The following is a 13,189-nucleotide window of genomic DNA, read 5'->3' as shown; positions in this document are numbered from 1 at the left end:
AAGGCTTGGGGACACAATCTAGACGCGCGGGAGATGGCACTGAGGGAGCTGGCAATGAACCTCGAGGACAGGGAGGAGAAAGCTAAAGTCATGATAACGGAGGTAGATAAGCGGAAGCAGCATTTGGTAGAAAGGGAGAAGAAAATGAGGGAGAAGGACATGCTGGACAACCCTGTATCCAAAACACAGAGAGATCAGAACCCGGGAACTCCACCGGTACATAGAGGACCCAGGCCAGCGTGCGATGGGAAGCAGGGGGAATCAGAGGTCATGAAACCCACCTCCCACCAACTGTTTGTGGGAAATATCCCTCACAACGTGGAAAAGGCAGAGCTCATGGAGTTCTTTAAGCAATTTGGTAGAGTTCTGGAGGTCATTATCAGGAGTGGTGGGAAGCTCCCCAACTTTGCATTTGTGGTGTTTGACGACTCTGAACCGGTACAGCAGATCCTCGGTAACAGGCCCATAAAGTTCCGTGGTAACTGGCGTCTCAACGTGGAGGAGATGAAACCTAGGTCATCGATGAACGGAGTTCTACAGGGCTCGTCGACCCATGCACAGAAACCTAGCTGTGACGCCAGACAGGGTGCTGGTCAGGAGGAGTTGAATTCTGCGGCGGCTGCCAGTCCTGGATCCTCAGTGGAGGCGGAGAAGGCGGCAAAGCCTGCAAAGCCTGCAAAGCTTTCGTCGGTGGAAGAAAAGAGATTGAAGGATTGGGGGCACAATCTAGATGAGTGGGAGATGGCGTTGAGGGAGGTGGAAATTATTCTTGCTGAGAAAGAGGAGATAGCTAAAGCCATGGTAATGGAGGTGGAGAAGAGGAATTTCACGGTGCTGGAGAGGGAGAACGTAGTGAGGGAAGACATGCTGGACACCCCTGTCCCCAAAACACAGAGAGATCAGCGACCTGGAACTCCACCTGTACACAGAGAACCTAGGCTAGTGTACGAAGGGAAGCAGGGGGAGGCTCAAGTCAGGATACACTCTGACCACCAACTGTTTGTGGGGCAAATCCCTCACAACGTGGACAAGGCTGAGCTCACTGAGTTCTTTGGGCAATTCGGTAGAGTCCTGGAGCTCATTATCAAGAGTGGTGGGAAGCTCCCTAACTTTGGCTTTGTGGTGTTTGACGACTTAAAACCTATACAGCAGATCCTCAGTAAGAGGCCCATAAAGTTCCGTGGTAACTATCTCAACGTGGAGGTGATGAAAACTAAAAAACTGTTTGTGGGAAACATCCCTCACGACGTGGACAGGGCTGAGCTCACAGAGTTCTTTGAGCAATTTGGTAAAGTCCTGGAGGTCAACATCAGGAGTGGTGGGAAGGTCTCTAACTTTGGCTTTGTGGTGTTTGATGACTCTGAACCGGTACAGCAGATCCTCAATAATAGACCCATACTGTTCCGTGGTAACTGGCATCTCAACGTGGAGGAGATGAAAACATCAAGGAAGGGAGTTCGGATTTCCGGTTTGAAACAAAAAGAGAACATAGAAATACAAGGTCACCTGGCCAGCAAACTATCTTCATTGTCAATGGCGGACGTGGACGCGACTGACCAGATTGATGAATCTAGTGAGGAACACTGACCCCAGTTGCCAGGACCCAACTGGAATTCCTTTTTGACAAACAACGTGATACTTTTAAAACAACGTGGCTGCTCTGACGCTGCATTCAACCCAGTCTCTCAAGGCTTCAGTTGAATTGCTTGGAGAACAAATGGCACCCTTCCATAGCCGTGTCGCCCTGCCCTAAACGGGACAGGGGAGTTCTGCGAGGCCCAGAGCATTTGTCGTCTGTTTCCAGTATTTCCAGGAGAGGGCTTTTATTATGTTTCTTGCACATTATCCTTTTATCGTCTTTTATTATGTTTCTCGCAAAACTTTTATGCTTTTAAAAAATATTTTTTCTTGCACATGTGTATCCTCTCATACCATTTTATTATGTTTCTTGCACAATTATTATTATTATTATTATTATTATTATTATTATTATTATTATTATTTGAAGTGGGCCCGACAATATGAGGGTAAGTACAAATTTGGCTTGCTGCATCCAGCTCGCCTTCAGGTTATACATTGAAGCCACACTGTAACTGGTCTACTGCGACCAATTTTGGGCTGCCATGACCAGACTACAAGCTCTTCATCGCATGCTCCTTCGTGTGTCTAGGACTTTACAGTCTTCTGCGGATCAAATTTTAACCTCTGACTGTTTTCCCCAAAACCTGGGCAATATTTTTCTTGTTTTGTTATGTTGTTTTTTCTGTGCAGTTAGAAGTTAAGATAAGCCATGTGAACACCATTAGATGAATACCCCTACAAAGGAAGATGTGTCACAATATTTCAATTTACATAGTTATGTTAAATATATTACTGTGTTTTGATCATTGAGGTGGACATGGCCTGTTCCCCAGTAGCCATATGCTATTGTGTTAAATAATTTCAAGTGTACCAATGTAGACCTAGATTATCTTTTATTAATTGTTAGGATTTGTTTATCGTTTTAATCTATTTTTTATCAGTATCAATGATTGCAATGATATTAGGATCCTTCTTGTTTTTTCTCCTATTAATACTAGCAGTAGTAGGTGGTGCAACTGCTAATAATATTAGAAGCAACCTTTTCCACTTATTATCATTACTATTTGTTAGTTTTAACCAGTTTTGAGAATCACTGACTCTACTACAAATATTGTTAATGTTGCAGTTGAGGAATTTGTATTTTTTAGGTGTTGCTGGGTGCGAGTTTAACGTTAGGCTGTTCCCTCCCCCACGCTCCAATGTTCGCACTTCCTCACCTGTAAGCAAATATACCTATCTACCTTCCAATTCATTATTTGTATTAGGCTCTGTTTTTGTTTTTCATTTGAATTTATTTTGTTTTCTTTCCACACGCACACAAATTGTTAAAGGTGCAGTTGACAACACTCGGCCATCAGATGTCACAACACAACAGCTCTTGCATAAGGTTAGTTATTTCCCTGATTCAAGTCTATAAGGCAGCAGATGTTCAGTTTGCAACATAGTGGCGCAAAGGGAAAAAGTACTTTACCCAATGGAAACAGAAACACACTGTCATATTACAGAGGTAAACAAAACAATAATTCTGGACCCGACAATAGTTTTTGGGAAAAACAATACTTTTATTTCACCTTTCACCAATGATTTTGCCAATGGTTATTTTTTTATTTACATTAAATGTTATCACTATGACCTTTAATGTTAGTAACAGTACTTTTTTACCAATTATTATTTAATTCTTTTTACTAGTTAGGATGATGATATCTTTTTGTATTTTTATTTTGAGAACTGCTGGCTCTACTGGAAATATTGTTCATGTTCCTGTTGAGGAAATTGTTGTAGTATTCTGGCTACATTGAGGTCACAATGTTATCATCTTTCTACAGTACCATGTTGTTGTAGGTGCAACTTCTGCTTCTTGGATATGTCATGCTTATGATTTATATGCCTTTTTGTGTCAGCCAACTTTGCGGGCTCCAGCCAAATGTGCTAGCACGCTATAAGCAAGAATTGTCGCTGTCGTATAGGAGCTCTATATACTTAAAGGGATACTTCACTTTCGGGCCGGGGACACATTTAAAAAAAATATTAAAAATAAATGAAAAAAGTTATGGAAAATTCATGGCCCCCTCACACATTAGTAGGACACTCTAATGCGTGAGGGGGCCATGAATTTTCCATAACTTTTTTCATTTATTTTTTATATTTTTTTTAAATGTGTCCCCGGCCCTAAAGTGAAGTATCCCTTTAAGCCTCATAAGCCTTACTATACTTTGTTTGAACTACATTCAATGCAATTCCATTTTATTATTGTTAGTGTCAAATCACAAGTTGTCTAACATTATAAGAATATAGAATTTAGAATGTAGAATTGCATCTTCATACCTGTGTATTTGCAGGTATTTACATGTAATCATGCTGCACGCCGGTCCTGGAGAAACGTTGGTAAGAATGTCTATAAAGACTGTCTGCCATTGTCTGGACTAATAATCCTCAAGCGTGGCCTTCAGTTCAGTAAACCTAATAACGGCTTTATGTTTTCAATCACTATAATTTCAAGTCTTTCACACAGCATGAAACGTGTTTTAGTAAATTATGGTCCCATTTTAAAATTGATGATAAAGCAGGGTATGCCTTCGGGGCTTGTTATTGGGTTATACTGAGTGCCTCCCCTTCAACCAATAAATCCCATATCAGACAACATAACACTGATAATAACCAGTATGAGCGCGCAGGCTGGATTCAAAAGAACTTGACTGCTCATAAGATGCAATGGAATAGTGGTCATGGCACAGTGAAAATGCATTCCATCAAACTTTCAGATGCAATTTTCCTCCCAGTGTGGAGGAAGGCTTAAAATCTTTACTGTGATCGCTCCCTCTTGAAATATACACCTTGGTTTCTGTTGTGTGTAAGCGATAATAGTAATTCTCAAACCAGTTGTCCTCAAAACCCAGCCTCCAGCCGCTGTGATTAGCCGTGATATGCATCGGGGGAGCACTCCACTTGACCATGGCACCAGAGCTTGCCTGCTTGCGCAGCTGCTGACACTCAAGCCTAATTTATGCTCCAAATGATGTGTCGCGCTCAGAGAATGGAGGAGACCCATACAAAGTATGTCTTGCTAGGGAGCGCCTCACCAGCCAACACACAAGAGGAGGTTGAATGAACAGAAAGCAGTGCTCCCCAAAACAACAGGTTTGGGGATCTGTTGGGAATTGATTACATGATAATTATTAGTCTACTAGACCATACCCGGTGAAGGTTATTGCACGTCCTGTAGCGCGGTCCCCCCGCGGGTCCCCCCGCGGCACCCCCCGCGGTCACCCCTCCCCACGGGCAACCCCCCCCCCCCCCCACGGGCAACCCCCCACACACCCCCCCATCGCGGAACCCCCCGGGTCCCGTCGCAAACACACACACACACGCAACGTTTAGCGCGAGTCGTCTCGTGCGCGCACACGCACACACAGAGCCAGCGTGTGCGCACACACACGGGCAACAGTGTGATCGCGGCTGGATTGGATGCGACGCATGCGCAGTTCCACCCTCTGTGGATGCGACGCATGCGCAACACAGGCGCGACACAGACCACGACCCAAGACAGACAGACGGACAGACAGAGGTTACTCAAATTATAGGAAGATTATAGGAAGATAGCACACTGGTTGCGGTTTTACTCACAGGCATTTTGGACCCCCAAAACAGGTCTGTAGAAACCAATGGGTGGCCCGGCCTCATCCATATTTTTTAAGTCTATTGTTTAACCACTTTAATCCAGTGGTTCTCAACCTTTTCAGGCCGACCCTTCTAAATATATGTTTGAACTGGGACCCCCCACCCTGACAAGCACTTGGAGAGTTGAGGCAAATTTTGACAATTTTTTATAGTAGAAATTGTAAATGCACAATCATTGTAAAGTGCCTTTATCAAGGCACTTTACAATGATTGTGCATTACATTCACCCATTCACACACATTCATACACTGATAGCAGAGGAAACCATGCAAGACACCACATCGGGAGCAATTAGGGGTTCGACACTAACTCTGGGGGAGCCCGGGATCGAACTGGTTCCCAAGTACCTCCTGAGCCAGTGCCGCCCAGCATAGTTTGTTCATTACCTTTAAAGCATTAATGGTCAAAAGTAATCAATGTGCAGATACCCTGTATACACTTTATACTGTATGTTGGTTTGTTTACTGTTGAGTGAGAAAACAATGTAGCACATTAAGCAAATCATCTGGGCCCCCCAAAAATAATTTGGGGACCCTCCTGGGGGTCCCGACCCACAGGTTGAGAACCACTGCTTTAACCCATTATACATCAGCTGTTTGAGAATAGCTAATCTACAGGCTCACAACGTGTCAAGATGTGACACATTGTGATCTGCTGTCACAACCCGGCCCGTGGGCCATGACAAATTGAGGAGGACACGATGGCAGTGCTTAAATGTAACAGTGATTTATTAACAAAGGAACTTAAATAATGCTTTACAAAAGGAATGAGGTGTGTAGTTCAGTAATCAGTAGTGTCAGCAATGTATGGATGTGTGTTCAATGTAGTGTGGGGTGTTGTAAAGTGTGTGAACTTAGTCATAAGGCGAACAAACAGAAGGGTGCTGTCATCTGGTGAGGGACACCTAGAATGGCTGGCAATGCACCTAATTAGGAACCCCAAGTTGGCCGACGCCTATAGGATATCTGTGGGAGAGATACACACAGGGGAGTACACCATACAACCACACAGGCCCTGCAAGCCAGGCCAAGGGGCCGTGACACTGCTAATTTTAAAACAACATTTTTGGGGAAAATCTGGGTCCGAAATGCTAATGGTCCATTGATCTCAGTTAATACAAAGATGCGGTCTAATAACGGCATGATTTCATGTGGATCTCAGACTTTGTGTGGCCAGTCTGTCATTTATGAGTCATGAGGGCTATGTCAAGTGTCAGTGACACGAAAGCCACAACCATTGGCCAAAGGGTGGCGCTATAGCAATCAATTGAATGCAAAACTGAAGGTATAACTCATGCCCTGTTTGACCTACAGCCATGAAACTTCGATACACATATGTGTCTCCTCATGCCAAACAACTTTCGCGGTCTGACACATAAGTGTAGAGTGATATTTTTATGAAACTTTGCAGTATGGTAGAGGGTCATTCCAAATATCACTGAAACCAATCTAACTCCAATTGGCCAAAGGGGGGTGCTATATCGTTTGAAAATGCAAACTTTAAGTCAGAAGTCATGCCTCGTCTGGCCGACAGCCATAAGCCTTGCTTACACATGTGCCATGATTCATGAGGAACACATCTGTCTCTTTGATTAGTGTAGGAGCCAAATTTGCACTGGATTGGATTAGTGATTGATGGAGGCATCTCATTGGCACCTTGATGGTGGTAGTGTCTCTGTGGGTGGCCTCCAGCGGCTATAAGTAATGGCACTCACCCGCCACCTTTATGGCTGGTTTGACAATGGAGGTAGGGTGAACTGGGAGAGCTACACTTTGTTGACCGCATTCGCATTTTTCTCACTGTTTAAGTTATTTATTGGCACATATTTATTACATATTTATTGAACTTGTAAATTGTAATAATTGGTGACACTGAAAGTAAAACATTTTAAACTTGAGCATTCGTTTGGACCGGAGTCTTTTTATATGCGCGTCATACAGACAGTTTTATCTCCCAGGCTTAGCCTGCCGGCTGATCAATCTATTGGGGATCGTTATCAGCCGCAATAATCAGTAAGCTCCGCCCTTCGATTTTCCGCCATTTTGAGCAGATTGAAAAACTCTTAAACCTGTGTGTCTGCCGGGATTTTTGAGCAATTTGCGTGAAACGTTCTACAATCTATGGACCATTATCTAAAGTCCCAGTTGAAGAGAGGTTTGTGAAAATGTGAAATTTCATGAGCCAATGGATATTGTAGACAGAGGCCTGGCTTCATTAAGAAAAATTATCTGTGTGGACTCCTTTCTGTGTCTGTGGATTGAATAGCTCAATCAGTAAAGTGTTAACCTCTCAGTCTGAATACAGGCTTGATTTAAATTGCGTCGCACTGAACATGACCCTGTTTATTAATGCATATGCAATTTTTAAAGATGACATGAAATGCTTTTTTGAAAGTAGTTATTTTCAATGTATACCATATTTCCTTGTGAAAATAGCCAATCTACAAACTCACAACTTTTGGGATAGCAAATTTTCAAATTTCTCTATTGGTAAATGGTTTGTGAACCACTGATCTCAGTGTTAGTGAAACAGGAAAACAGGGGTTTGGTTCATGACAGAAGGCAAGAGTTTATGATCTTCAACAGACACCATAAGGCTAGACGAAGCTCAATTGGTAGTGTGGCAGCCTGTGAGTCCGAAGGTCAAGTGTACGATTCCTGCCTATGGCCATGGGTTGAGGTATCCATGAGTGAGGTTATTAACCCCAGATTGCTTTCCTGCATGCTATATATGACCACCTCAGCAGGGTCGAGCTTAGAAGTAGTTTCCCCTGTTGGAATCATTTAAGGTCTTATTATTATAATTATTATCATAAACAGCATTCTCACCTCCAATATTGACCTCTGAAAACAAAATGGCAACGCTACAGTACGTAGCTTATTTCATATGTTGGGCTTAAAGATGACTTCTTACAGTGTTAGAAGGGCAACACTGATATCTGCTGTCGGAATATGAAGCCGACTAACCACATACTGTCACCATGGTGACAACATGTATAAGTCTAATTAGAATACTACAATCCATCTGTGTTGTCTAGAAAGATGAAATAAAATAAATTGAAAACTTTTGTCATGATAACATAATTTGTGACACGAGTTTGGAATCTACGTTATAAGCAACACAATCAGAGATGCATTACAATATCCACAATCCCTCAGCACTCTGCTCAGCTGTTCAGAATGCTCATTTGTTAATTGCATGGGCTGCTTCGTCTCAAGTTCAATCTATTCTGTTTCTACGTCTTATTGTGCTATTATTGCATATTGCTTTTTGCCTTTCATTCCTTGGCCTCGTTTATCGCTGCTTGCAGCTATATTTATTATTATTATTTTGTTTTTTTAATAATAATAATTATTATTATTATTAGCTAACGCTCTACGGTCTTGAAGTGAGGTGATGTCCACTGAAGATGTCGTATAGCCTGCTTGTCAAGGACAGTGTTGTTTCATATGCTTCGCTTCCAGATCTATTAAGTAGCATTTGCATGATATTTGCATCACATTCGCATACTATATTACCTCTGCAGGACTGCATGGTGACAGGGGGACAGATGCCACCCTGGCGTGAGGGAACACAATGACAAAACACAAAAATAGCAGATCTACAAGCTCACAATGTCTCAAGCTCATAAAGTGATGTGTCATTAGAGAGAGAGAGAGAGAGAGAGAGAGAGAGAGAGAGAGAGAGAGAGAGAGAGAGAGAGAGAGAGAGAGAGAGAGAGAGAGAGAGAGAGAGAGAGAGAGAGAGAGAGAGAGAGAGAGAGAGAGAGAGAGAGAGAGAGAGATTAAAGTAAACGTTTGTGAACAGCTATATGGTCTACTACTCTGTATGCAGTATCTAGTTCCAGTCAGAAGGGAGCAGTGTTGCAGCCAGGTGGTGACCCTGCATGCAGTATTTGGCACATAATGGGCACATGATGCCCTGAGCACCAAATCCACACAGAGCTGTGGGCACTGGTCCATTCATCCAGCCAATGATACAAAACTGGAGCTATAAATATTGTCAATGTGCACAGACAGTAGGCTGGCAGAGCAATAAGGGGGGAAAGTATGTAATTTCACTCATCAGTTAAATCACTGATACTACTTTGTAGAAATTGATACCCCCCATTTTAAATGTGAATATAGTTTTACTTATTGCCAGTACATCATTCTGATGGTGCTGAATTTCCCAAAAAAGGCCTCCTGTCTGCCTGTAGTATATTATGCACATGTAGGCTTTTATGAATACATATGCAATATATATATATATATATATATATATATATATATATATATATAACGATATATAACGTTTCAATACGACAGCGTTAAGAGCGTTGTGACACTTTCAGTGTTACCTTCACTAACGCTTACATTCTGTCGTTTTGATCACTTTGACCTGATGTGTAGGCTAGTGGTTTTTGACATTTAAATACATATCTAATTATGATTATGTAATATATATAACAGCTTGTTGTGACTCGTTTTTGTTGGGGGGGGGGGGGGATAATTAGTCAGCGCTCAGGATTTCGTCCCAAATTGTATAACACCCAAAATAGGCTGCTATGGACCCACCCATGACTTGTGCACTCTCAGAGTTAAAGTCATTCTGTGTAATATTCATTCTTGTAGTATTTTTGGCCACACCTCTGGTAGCTCTGTTGTCATTACAGTGTCTGTTAGAACTGCGATTCCCAGAATTCAGTTGGAAACAAAAACACGGAAGTACCACTCTAAAACAAATGCTGCACGATTTTTAAAATACATAATTACATACATTTCCAGTACATATGCCTTTCCCAGTACGATTCAGATCATTTTGACAATGAATATCTGCCCCTGAGTTGTATAACGTATTGAAAATGGAAATACTCAAGTAAAATAAAAGTACCCAAGACTGTATTATAGTACAGTACTTGAGTAAATGTACTTACTTTCCAAACAGTGGAAGCAAGCGCTCAGACATGGATAAGTGACAGCTACCCGTGACAACCACAGCAGAAGTGACGCGTCGTGACGGCCGATGGGAGCATGAATGAACACATGTTGTAAATTGATGTTTCACACAGTATCAACGAGACAATGCGTCACTGTCCCCAAGGAGGTTTGACATCCCTGCCGTAGGTCCTGTGCAGAGTGACAGGCCTCCTAATGACATGTGACTCACTTCAGACAGACATGTCTGCTTGAAGGGACACTAGGCTCTGGGAGACAGGCCGGAATTCACAGTTGCGTTGCATGGACTGTAAAGAATATGGACACAGTGAACGGTGATGTCACCCATTGGTTTCTACAGACCCGTTTTGAAGCCACTTTTTCAGCTAATTCAAATGCACGTCCCGAAAAGCAACCGGAAATGAATGGTATTGGCCGGAAGGGCAACGAGGGCAGGTCTACACTTAAGCCCTAAGCATACCCTACTCATAATCAATTTCATTCAATCAATAAAATGTATGGGACCACGGCCAAATGCATCTTAACTTGGGGGTCCTTGACATGAAAACGTTTGAGATCCACTAATATAGTCACCAAGGGACAGCATAATGAATATTGGTCCCAGAACTGTCAAAGAAATCAAAGTATGGAACAGTCACCAGTGACAGTATTCATTATTACTAAAGCTACCCTCTGTAACTTTCCTGTTCTAGCTTGGTCTCCAGCACTAGTACTGACATTTTTACCACTGAGCTAATAGCACCCGCCTGCTTGCGTTGTTCAAATCCTTCAAATCCTAGCTGAAACTCATCAAATATACAGTATGTTTTTTATACATATTTATATATATGAATACATATGAATATATATATGAATACATATGAATATACATATGATATACATATGAATATACCGTAAGTACATTATATATTATTATAGAACTTTATACAGTATGCGGTATGTATCACGTAATATACATTATGGTTGTGTCTTATGGCTGCCAGAGATTGTAACCACACTGAATGGCACTTTGGACAGATAGTTTAGTGGCAGATAGATTTTTAGAATGTTTTTGAATGATCTTTTGAACACCACATATCGTATGGGGGTGGCTGGCATGACATTGTTTAAAATGGGGGTTCTGTTCCGTGGCTCTTAATTTGGGGCTCCTTGACATAACAATGTTTGAGAGAACCATTGTTGTAAATGACAGATCTAATTGATGCTTACTATCATTTTATGAATTATTATTAATATTGCTTTCTTCACAAATCAATAAAAAGGCTGTAGGCTGAAATTAATTATACTGAATCTTATTACTCTGAAACCCCACTTAAAGGGGTAGTTCACTTTAAAACACTTCTGGGGTCATTTTGACATCTACCCGTGTTTTTGTGAGCACCCCAATCAGTTTTTAAGTTGCTTGATTCAATATTTAGATATTTGATATTCATTAGATCAGACACCTCCTACATAAGCCCATTGCATTCAATCTCCATTTTAACCATGTTAGACTCATTGAAAACACACGTCCTTGGTTCTGGTGACTGAATATTGTCTTTCCAATGCGTGAGAGGGCCGTGTTTTGTTCAATTACTTTTTTCATATATGTATTCTTTATTATGTTTTTTGAAAATGAAAAAAATAAAATAAAGAAAATAGTTGTGAATGCATTTCAAGGAATCTCCAGAACCAGGAATGTGTGTTTTCAAATGTCTAACATGGTTAAAATGAGGTTTGAAGCTCAATGGGCTTAAATGGGAGGGGGGCGTGTCTGATAAAATTAATCAGATATCGAAACATTGAATTAAGCATCTTAACCACTTAAACCCTCTAAACTCAGTAAACAGGATCTGAGTCGGCTCTGTACTTGTACCGCTTTTTTCCCCCAAATCTCTCTCAAAAATAGCCGATCCACAAAATGGGGTCAATAAAATGACCCCAGAAGTGTTAAAGTGAAATACCCCTTTAAGCACATTAACCTGAGTAAGATTTACTAAATCTATAAGTCTCTTAATCAGGTCAGTACAGCTGTTTAGAATGATGATGACAGTTTAGGGGAATGGTTTTTCTTGTTTCTTTTTACCCCCCTCTGGCGAAACCGACGTTTGCTAAATAATCTCTCTCCTCGCTAATGGCAGACTAATGTGCAGTTTAATCTACCCTATTTTTAGGCCTCTAACATTTAGCTTTCAATATTGCAGGCTAGCAATTTATCTCAAATAAACTGGTGAGCCATTTTAACCTTCCTGAATAAAAAGAAAACATGTCTGTATTTTCCAGCCTACCTTAAAAAACCTGGTCTGTCTGATTCCATTGATTATCGTTCTTTTATATATAAACCGAAAAAGTACAAGAAACAATTATGGAAGGAAGACACGCTCCTACATCCTGCATGTTAATTAATTTAACTGTAATATTTTGTATTCAAAAGACTCAAATTAAAATGAACACTCATGGTATTACAGTAGGACTCATGAGTGGAGTATCCCCTGGGTCATCTAGGACAGTGGTTCTCAAAGTCCTGGGGGGGTTACTAATCTAATTTAGTAATCAAAATCTAATTGGCAACTAATCGCCTGTGTTTTGGCAACTTTCACTTGAATACATTCACAGTAAAAGGTGGGTACACATTAAAAGGTGTATACAGTACACATTTCAATTCAATTCAATTACATTTTATTAAAGTGTCAAATCACAACAAGTTGTTTCAAGATACTTTACATGTAGAGCCGAGACCTGACATTGTCCCACCCTGAGCAAGCAATTTTTGCGACCGTGGCAACGAAAAACTCCCCCTTAACTGGAAGAAACGTCAAGCAGACCCAGGCTCTAGGGTGGGCGGCCATCTGCCTCAACCGTGTCGGGGGGGGGGGGGGGGGAGAGAGAGAGAGAGAGAGAGAGAGAGAGAGAGAGAGAGAGAGAGAGAGAGAGAGAGAGAGAGAGAGAGAGAGAGAGAGAGAGAGAGAGAGAGAGAGAGAGAGAGAGAGAGAGAGAGAGAGAGAGAGAGAGAG

Source organism: Gymnoscopelus braueri, assembly GCF_963280865.1.
Source record: "Gymnoscopelus braueri genome assembly, chromosome: 1".
In the NCBI taxonomy this organism is placed as follows: Eukaryota; Metazoa; Chordata; class Actinopteri; order Myctophiformes; family Myctophidae; genus Gymnoscopelus; species Gymnoscopelus braueri.
Note: the sequence above shows the minus strand (reverse complement) of the source record.